Raw genomic sequence first — 11157 nt, forward strand, 5'->3', positions numbered from 1 at the left:
ACCTTGATTACAGACATCCATATATATATATATGTTGTTCTTGGTCATAATAATTAAGAAAGATGATTGTTCTTATCAGTGGTTAAGTAGTAAGATACTAAGAAGCATATTGTGTTTTTGGAAGCTGAGGTGCACACTTAATATGGGCAACTGTGCTGGGGTAAGTGATGGCTTTGTAACACAGGTGGCTGGCAAGTCTGTGCTGCTCAGATTATATACATGGCAGAACACAAGCAAACTCTTTTCCAACAAACATTTTTATTATGCATGATCCCGCATTGGAAATGCTCTGCAGATATGCCCTACCAGCCAAGTATACTTTCAAGTCCTATTGCTCTGCTTAAAATTTATAAACCAAAAAACCTCCCAAACCAATACAAACTGTCCCAAATTCACAGAGAGCTAAATAAAAGGAAAAATAATCTATACATTTTTCCCCTATAGGGAAGAAATGTTTCTGAATATAGTTTGATAAAGGTTGGGTTTTGAAAATGTGCTTCCAGTCTGAGAAAGCTAACTCTGTCATAATTTGCTCAAGGTAAATGGACTGGCTTGTGCCCCAGGCCCACAGCAAACACCACCAAAGAGCGCTGCCCAGAAACACAAGAGGAATCTGAGTTATTGTGTGATAAGGTGATATCAACATTATGCACTCCCAGAACCACACAGCACTGGGAAAGCTATGACCCTATTGCGACAGCATTGCTGCTCTCCCAGTCTTTGATGCACTTAACCTGACAAGAGCCTGCAATTATTAAACTTATGAGATTAGGTAACAAATAACATACAGAAATATTTGTTCTCCCTGATAGCCATCTCTTGGACTTATGTTTGATTTCATATAATTATAGAATGGTTTGGGTTGAAAGGGGCCTTGAAGGTCACATAGTTCCAAACCCCTTGCCATGGGCAGGAACGCCTTCCACTAGACTAGGATTCTCAAAGCCCCATCTAACCTGTCCTTGAACACTGTAATATAATCTATGAGGAAAAGTCTTTGGAGAAGGAGTTTTGATTTCATTTATATGTGTATTGACATCATATTGGGCAGTGGGTCTCAGTCCCCCTGGACACTGGTAATAGGGTTTTGGGTGGAACCTGATGTAGTAGCAGCACTGTGGTGTTTATCATTACGAGGCAGAAGCTTCCCCTTGCTTTATTTGGGCTACCTTTCATGCATGTACCTGGGAAGACTCCCTGATACTCAGTATAGTGACCCTCAGACATTGTCTTTCTTCAGTAGAAAAAATAAAAAAATGAGATTAGCAAGCCTTCAGGTAGGAGACCCTGCAAACAGGTTACATCTCAGAAACTCTCTCTTAACAGTAGTATCATTTACAGGCTTAAGACAACAATTAAATGTACTAAGAGGCTGATACTTTCTATTAAACAGCTTGAAAGGAGTAATGCACTGGCCGATCCAAAGAAAATGCTTTGCATATAAAACATGACAACTGGTGAAAGGATAAAAACAAATAGTATGGCTGAGTGGCACAAGCAAAACCTCAGTAAATGTAACAGGGGCTGCAGAGGAAGAAGAAACAGATACAGAAAAGATCTAGCTGTGTGGTTGGATCATAATGATTATACTGCCTACATACTTATGACCATGGGGTGTATATCTACCTGCCCTCAAAGCTAAAGGGCTGAATTCAGCACTTGACAGAGCCACAGAGAGTTGTTCAGGCTTAGGTAGTCCTCAGGCAGCATTTCTAATTTGCTCCTTTGTCTTGCAGCAATATCCCTCTACTTTGCCAACAGAAATGTTTCATGAAATTCCTGATGAAAGGCAAATAGTCTGGGATAATATTTTTTTTCCTTGCTTGAAAAAAAAAAATCTTCTAAGTGAAAAAAAAAAATCCAAAACAACAAACAAACAAACAAACAACACCCCCCCCAAAAACAAACAAACAAAAAAAACCCTACAAAAACCCCACAAAACCCCCAACATTTTTAGTTTGAAGTGTATGTTTATTTTCATCACTGCATTGTGTAGAGGGAGAGAGCAGCTGCCTGCTCACTGTTCCTCCTTTCTTGTGTGGCACTGCTTGCCCAAATCAGATTCACAGCATCTGCTCCACACCAGCACATTTTACAGCAGTACAGCTACTTAACCCTGATGCCTTTCACTGCTGGGGTTTGGGTGTGCATTGAGGGGTAGTAGAGCAGAGAGGGTTAAAATCCATACTAAATACTTAAGACAGTTATCCTGCTCTGCAGTAGTGAGCATAGGACAGTAGGGGTGCACTCCAACAGAAGCTCCTTCTCTCTCTCCACTCACTGTGAAAGTTGCCTAAATTATTAGCTCAAATTTATAAAAGTAGTTTCCAGGTGGCTATAAAATTGCATCAAGTGAATCTCAAACATATTTCCCTGTGAGAAATATTCTGAAACAGAAAAGGACATCCAAACATCCTCTCACACACTGCAGATGAAAGGTTTTTCCAAAATATTAAAAAATTATGATTTCACAATCCATTTTCTGAGTACCACAATTATAAAATTTGCTGACCATTTCAGGAACTGACTGTGTGATAATGAAGTCTTTTAAGCATATCGAATGCAGTCAATTAGAAAATCTGCATTCTGATAGAGAAAAAAATTGTTATTAGTCTGCTGATTCTGTTTCATGTATTTTTTTCTGTTGACTACCTGAATTTCCAAGACTGAGACCACATTTGCTTGCTTTAGGGTTTTCTTTTTGTACACATGCAATACTTGCTTAGATTTTTGGCTTTTTTGCCAATCTAGTTAAAGAAGTACAGCCAAAATTTCCCGATGCTACCATGGAAAAAATATCTTACAATTTCTTTCCTATTGCCTAGTAGAGTAAAAATGTAACAGGTATAAATTATATTAACACCTTAAATAACTTAAAGGGTAGCTTAAAAGTGTTTTTTTTTCTCTCATTGAAATTGAAAATCCAGAAATTAGCCAGAGAGGAGAGTTATGTTAATGGTTTGCACAGGACTGTGACAAACTCTGGGGAAAAACATTTTTCCATTTCTACTCTTCTTGAAATACTAATCAAATCAATAGCACTGCATTGTAATTAGACCTGGGACCTCTGCAGCTGAGGTCTGAACCTCTGGGGAATGAATACAAGGCCTCTTGTCTGAGAACATCAGCAAAATTATGTTCTCTGTGGGTCAGATGAAGAGAGGATGTGTAACTCACTAAATATTCAGTTGGAGCTGCATTGGGACAGATGATAAACTTCTTGATGATGAGGCCCTGTGCAGAGCCATAACTGTGCTATGATATGCTACATAAAACATTAGGTGACCAGAAGGAGTCAGCTTTGCTTCCCCAAGTCAGATTTTCAACAACATCAGTGTGTGGCTGTATGTTTGGTTTACAGTAGGGAAATATGAAGACTAAGAAGTGGTCTAGGCAGAGATAAATTATAGAAATAAACAAAATCATTATATGGATAATAGCTCATTCCTTATCCTAAAAATATTACTAAAAATAGGAAGCAGGAAGACAATTGCAGTTTCCACAAATTTTTATCAGACATGCATAACTTTTATGAGTAATGGGGCTGTTTCACATGGTGAAGTAAAATAATAACATATGGCTTGGTAAGTTTAAGCAGGTCCTGGGATGCTTGAGTCTTTTTTTTATTGATCAACTACATGTTTTCTTTGAGTTGTAGCTGTGTTGAATGCACTATGTGGGCAGAGATTTATTTCTAGGGCTACTGGGACTTGCTATGTGACACTGGGCAAATGCTGCCTGAATGGGTGGAATAGTAAACTGATATTTTACAATTTTAAGATCATAAGGGTTATCATGATATCTAATCTGATTTTATGAATACTACAGCTTTTTATTTTCATCCTATACCTTGCCTCTACTATGTCCTCACCTTGTGCTTTAGGCTGACACAACCTTTGCCGAGAGGCAGTAGCCTCATGCTCTCTGATAACATGAGGCAATGAAGCACCCACTCTTTCCATCGCAGTTGCCCCAGTGATTGCCTCACACCATTAATGGAAATTAATTTATAATTTGCCTATATTGGCCAAGTTGGATGGAGCTCCGAGCAACTTCGTCTAGTGAAAGGTGTCCCTGCCTAAGGCATGGGAGTTGAAATAAGATGATCTTTAAGGTCTCTTCTCTACCAGGCCATTCTATGATTCATTCTATGATTCTGTGGTTCTATGATTCTTCTTGTATCCTGTGTAAAATATAATTTCTCTTGTGGGGAGGGGCAGCTTCTCCCAATGAAAGGAATTCTTAATCCCGACGGTTCTCATTCTCTTTTTTTTTGAGAATTAAAGAGATCAACATTTGTAAACATTTCAGGATGATACATTTGCTAGAATTTGTGACTTTTTACTTCACCCTCTCCCATCCTTTATTGTTCTTGTAGTGCAAAGAGACATCTTCTGTTCCCTGTGGCATATTGACTATTGGATTAGACTGACACAGATAGACTGAAATCCAGTCCCTACTTTTATTGTCTTTATAACTAATGAGTTATAATAAAATGATTGCAGAAAATATTAACAAGTTTGCTGGGGCAAAGTTGAGAGGTGGATTCTCTACTACTTAAAACCAACTCAGTTGTTACTCTAACCAGCAGAAGTGGGTGGATATTGTGGTCAAAATACTCAGGTGCAGGGGAGTTTCAAGGAACCTCTCTTTCAAGTTTCACTTTCATTTAATCTATTTCACACATTACTTTTCATAATGCAACATCATGGCATCAATTAACACATTACAGTGGGCAAGATTTTTTTCAAACTTACACCAGAATACTTTCTTATTATTTAGCCATGGTTAATTGATTACAAAATATAACCTTTTCCTTTAATTATTAGCCCAAATATTCTGGCTTAGCAGAACTGTAACAAGCTGATCTTTTTTTTTTCTCATCCAGACATTTTGTCACTCCAACCATCTTGAGAAAAAGAATTTCTACACAGTAATATACCTATGAGTACAAATTATGTGTATTAAGCTTTACTTATTAGCTTTCTTGAAAGCCAAAAATCTCTCACCGGCATCAGCATATCTCTATCTCAGTTTACCAAGAGAAAAACAACAATCCTGGCAAGTTAAAGACCTCTTTACCAATATCTGAGTTATTTCCTAATCCAAATACTAAATTTAGGCACAGAAATCATGGAAACATAACTGTAGATTTGATAATGCTTTAGAGGCCACTTTAACTCCCCAACCCTGCTCAAGTGCCGTATGTGTTCCATCTGGCCATAATTCCACTATTTTTTACTATTTATGCCTAGTTTCTAATCATCAGAATCAGAAATGCCCATAAATAAACTAACCGAAAGGCACAAGAACATGGGCTGTGGGATATAAATGAACACTGAAGCCACAGAGAAATGTTCAACATTTCAGAGAAAAGGAGCAAAATCAGGAAATATTCCATGTTCTTTTTTCTTGGACTGCTTGTGCTCATAGTCTCACAATATTATCTTGAAGTGGCAGAGATAATTTATTGGGAGATTACTGATTTTGATCTGGGGATGTACAGCATGACAAATTGTGTCAGTGCAAATGTAATTGCTTTTTAATTACAATGTCAAAAATTATGCAGTCCCACAGCAGAAATACACCAGTCTGCCTTTCTAAAAATGTCACCCTTTTCACTGACATAACCTTCAATTAGTTCAGGAAAGATTACTGTGGTCATGACTTGACACGACAAAGCTTGATGTAGTAAATTAAAAATGGATAGGAAATTATTTGTATATCTCCCCCTGTACTACTTTCAGCAGTGGGTGAGTTGTACCAAACATTAATGGCAGCAAAAGTAGAAAGTGCCTGGGCTGTCCTGTGAGCTAATAGGCACGTCCTGGTCAGTGAACCCACGGAAGAATCTGTTGAAACACATTCCTAGCCAGAGATAAGGATGTTGTTATTACTTGAATTCAATTAAAACTCTGGTTAGTATCGACAGGGATATTCTAGTTAATCATTACTGAGACAGAACTCAGCCTTTTGTTCTGCTTTGTCCCCAGTTCTGAGTCTAACCAGGAAACAGCCAAGCCTCCACACTCGTGGATGGAGCAGCACCCTGAACGTGCTGACTGTGCTGCAGCAGCCTGGTCCATGGAATACCAGAATTCCTGGTGGACACCATTGCAAAAAGCAGTGCTGGCAGTGGAAGGCTACCCAGAGAAGAAGAGTGTCAGCCATTGGGCCTGCTCAAGCATTTCAAACCTGAGGAAGGGGAAATGGGAACCACACCAGGAAAAAAAATCCCCCAGTGGTTGGATAGGAGCCCTGTCAGCAGAAACTGAGCATTTCCCAGAAATAAAAGCTGTAGGAGGAGGGAAGAAATATGATGCATCATTGGCAGTAGTGATTTTTTTTTCCAGTGCAATTGCCAGGATTTTTGCTTACCTTAGAAAAGGTCAGTGCTTGGTAAAAAATATGTAATTTCTAAAATCTCTGAAAGGTTTCCCCATGCATGCTGCAGCTGAATCTGCAGTCAGAGAGTGGGATTAGCCAGCTTTTCTGACTGCTTTCCCATTTAGCAGCCAGCAAAGCCCTCCAAACACCCAAAATTTTTCCATGCTCAGCAGATGAAGTGAATTCAAATAAAAATTCAGTGCTTGAGTAAAATAATACATATTTATTTGTAATATACATGTAATAATAATTATGATGATGAACTAACATAATAAAGAACTTTTAATTTTATAATTCTAAATTTCCCTGTCATAGATATAGTATTTTAACACAAGTCTCAACAAAACTACAGCTCTTGTTACCAACTGAAACAGAACAAACTATTCCCTATAGAAGCATTGTTTCATGGGGTGTTCCTGCTTGTAAAATTGACAAGTTAGCCTCAGGTAAAATCTCTTTTCCTGGCAATAGTACTAAGCAAGTAGAGGCTGATTAATGTTGGATTTTGACCTGTCAGCTTCAGTTTTAATTTTTTAATTTTCTGCAATCAGCAGGTTCTGTGGACAATATGTTGCTTGTAAGCCATGGGGTTATTTTCGGTAAGTATTTCAGCGAAATAGCACAGCAATAACAGAAACTCAATCTGTGACCTATAGGACCTTGGACAATAGCACACATCAAAGGCACGTGTCTATGCTGCAAGTAGCACAGATAAGGTTAGCACTGGTATCACACACTCCTAAAACTGCTGCAAGCTTATCACTGCTCTCTCTGTTTCCTCTAAGAAAAATACCATCCTTTGCTGTGGTTGAGATGGTAGGTGAAATGTCACCAGCACATCCAAAATCTATTAACATGCTATGCATGTGCTGTTTTCCCTCAGCTATATTTAAACTACTAGGTGTCCAGAATCCTAGGTGAATGCCTGTAGTCCTCAGAGAGATCCAGGACAACACTTCTTGATGGAAAAAGAGATGAAGTTCAGGCAAGGCCGTGCACATTGGTCTTACAGTTTATTTCCCCAAAGCAAAATCAATCTGCAACACACTTCTCTTTCCCATTATCTCCATAGTTTTTATTGTAACAGGTTTGTGTTCTGTTACTAACAAACAAGGTATTCATCATCCTCATATAGCCCTTGTGGTTGAGAATGCCTGTGCAGAGTTGCTGGTGAGCTAAGCCCATGCAACATGCCCCATTGCTTTCTGCAACACTGCTCAGCGTGACCACTGCTGTTGCTCTGATGCTGCTCATTATTTCCCATCTCGTTCCTGTCCAAAGTCTTGCCACTGCTAATCCAAAACACCAACAGCTTTCCCCATCAGGGTATTCTGTACTGCTGCTGGTAACCAAGCACTGCAAATGTTTGGTTAAATGTCCCTTGTATATCCTAAGGTGCTTCATCTCTCTTCATTGCCAGATGATATATAATGAATGAGTAGTGAATAATTGTAGGCTTTTGATTAAACTAAAATCTCACGCATGACTGTTTGAATATTTCATTCCACATTTTATTCACCTCTTCATATGGACGGCCATTAAACATATGTCTAGCAGCAGGTACCATTATTTGATTCTATTGTTATATTATTCTGCTCTTAGATTTTTCCAAAAATTTGTCCAAAGTCTGATTTTTTTTTTTTATATGTACAGCTTGGTGATAACTGCGGGGTATTCCAACAGCATTTGACCTGAATTCATGTCTTCCCTGCAGTGGAAGCACAACTAAAGTTCAGCTATAAGGTGTATGAAAGGGACTCACCTGCATCTGTGGGATCTTTGTTGGAGCGTTGTGTTTTGCCTCCAAGGCAGGATGAATATTGCAGACCCGAGTAGCTCTCAGCATAGTCTAGAAATCTAAAGAAACAGTGAGGCCAAGGAGGTTATTTCTTGCAACATACAGAGTTCAGTGATTTAAATGTGGATGTGGAAGATATGAAACTTTTTGAATTGTGCAGAAAATTGAAGTCGTTGCTTGAGCATTTTAAAAGGCTGCACACAGCAGTGGCTGGGATTGCTGGCTTGTTTCATTTTCTGCATCCATTGCTCATGGATTTTGAGATACTGACCGCAAAAGAGTCACGTGAATTTCCCTGTGGGTGACAAAGGATGTTTTCAAACTCTTTTTTTAAGCTGAATCTTACCTGGCAGCTCATCAGTAATGATATCTTCATCAGACAGACTTCACTGCCTGTTAGCATCTCATTGAGAAGTCTCCTCAAATCTCAGTGAAGCAAGCTGGATTCTGGAAAGAGCAAAGAAAACATTGCTCATATGTCCTGCTTGTTGCCAGACAGATGCATATCCAATGTACAATAAATCAACTTGACAAAAAAGGAGCACTGGTAATTATTTTTCTATAATGATTTTCGTAGGAGATTTCTTTTATGCCTCCAGTCTGGAGCCCCTGAGGCTTCTGAATGGTCTGCAATGCAATGCACTGCTCAAATTGTGCCCGTTATTTGTCATTTTCTGTGCAGTAGCAGTACGTCAGTTTTGTGAATCAGTACCATATGACTAAACAGAACACAGTAGGAAAGGAACTACACATCCTCCATCAGAGCTCAGAAGAATAATTCAGTTTCCTCTAACTCATCAGCTGACAGCTCAAATCCAAAGGCTGACAGATTCCATGAAAATATGTTTTCTTATGACATTTGGAGTTCACAGGTCAAGTTTAAGAGCATGTTGATTGACTTCTGAGGACCAGAGGCATTTGGAAACATCGTCCCAAATATAGGAGAGAAAATAGGACCATAAAACTTTCTAGTCTCAAAGACGTTTCTAACAAACATCAGATATGTCATAGTCTCTTGCACACCTGCAACTGGTAGATGAAATCTGAGGTGAGTGTGATGAGCAGAAACTCATCATAGTCGGTTGCAGTAATGAGAACATTTAAACTAGTGAAAACATGCCTAAAGAAAACAAACATTTCAGGTGTTGCTACAAACAGTGAAGTCTGTTTCTTTCTGCACTTAAATTAGGAAGGATATTGAGGCATAATAGCAGCCACTGGATGAGACTATTACTCACTACCAACAATCAGTGTGAACTCTGGGCTCAAAGGGAATGGCACCCTTAAGAACATCCCATCTTCAACAAAAGCCGGGAGCAACCAGCCCAAGAGTGCAATTAACACTCCATGATAACTGGATGTCCCAGTCACAGTGCCAACCAGAAAGAACACGCTTATATCTTCTTAGGCACACAATTTCATATCCATCAGGTCGGATATATTACCTCTAGGTATCAGTGGAGTCACATTTACTGCAGTGTTTGCTGAACTCGTGCAGCAGTTGTGTCTTGTATTCATGAAGAAGCCTAAAAGACGTAGCCTGAGTGACATGACATAAAAGAGTGTGGAAAGAGAGAGCTGTTGAGGGATAGACATTGTTTTTGTCTTTGCTACTTTCTCCTTTTATCCTGTTTTCAGTTGTTCAATTAATGCTATTTGCAAGCATTTAATCATTTTACCACCTCTGACTTACTAGTCAATAGTAAATTACAGTAGCCATTTCAAAGGATAAAATTAATCCTAGTGATAGGCTATTAGCCAAATTTACTTCTGAGTAGTACTTATGCAAGTCCAGAGGAGCTTCATTAGTACTGAATAGGCATATGCCTTTGAAAATAGTGTTCTTATAAAAATGGGTTGAGTTCATGAGGAGAACACAAGGCCGCTCAAGGAATACAAATGCAAAAGACAAGCCAAATTCAACATTCAAGAGACAGGAAGGGTGATATGAAGACTGGTGCTCTGCAGGAAAATAAGTTAGTTTTAATCTCTAAATATCTTTCCCTGCTTCCAAAGACTGAAGCCAATACACTAATTGAAATGATATCTGTACTCTTGCCAGACCTGTCTACAGGAAAAGTATGGAGCAAATTCAGATGAGCCATGCAGGCATGATCTGGTATCATCAGCTCCTGATAAAATCATAAATTCCAGCCTTAAGGTGAGCTTAGTGCTGCAACACTGGGTACAAAACAAGAAAAAAAGAAGAAAAAGGAATACCCGCAGTTTTGAGCGGAAGGGCACAAAAAGCCAGGAGTTTGTAATGGTTTACCAAACCTACTCTGTAACAACTGGGGAGGGGGAGGGGAGCAGGAGGGGTTTGTTGTGGGTTTTTGGGGTTTTTTTGTTTGTCTGTTTTTTCATATATCCCCAACTCATACTTCATCTGTATGGAGAGGAAGGAGAAATAAATTTGTGTTATGTGCTTCTGGAGGGACCCTGATTTGTGTACTTCTTCTCTTCTTTCATTTCCACAAAGGCCCGTGAAGCATGTTGGTACCTGAATATCTGCCTGAAGATAAGGGATAGGCTCACAATGTCAAGAAAGGAGTATGTGAGATAGCAGAGGCATCCAGCTAAACATTGCCAGCTTTTGAAAAGGGAAGCTCCACTAGAACTTTGCTGTACATTAAAACAGGTCTTTCCTCTTTTTTCCTCTGCATAATGTAGTAACACACACTATTCTTCAGAGTCTTTTAATTATGAGGAGTCTCCTCTATACTATGAATAAAATACACTGAAATCAAAGTAGACATACATCACCAGTCTCTGAATTATATTTTTATCCATCACTAAGCAACGCTCCTACAGAATCTCATGTGATCAATTTTTAACATTTCTTTTGCAGGTACATTTTTGCTCCTTTTTGTTTGAAAAAGTCAACTTTACAAACGTAATTTCTATTAATACTGCTTGCATTTGATTGCCTGGAATCTCTCCCATCTCAGTTTAAAGCACTCAAAAGTCATGGA

The sequence above is a fragment of the Pipra filicauda genome, unplaced genomic scaffold, assembly GCF_003945595.2.
Source record: "Pipra filicauda isolate LSUMZ 115617 unplaced genomic scaffold, ASM394559v2 scaffold316_size853178_pilon, whole genome shotgun sequence".
NCBI lineage: Eukaryota > Metazoa > Chordata > Aves > Passeriformes > Pipridae > Pipra > Pipra filicauda.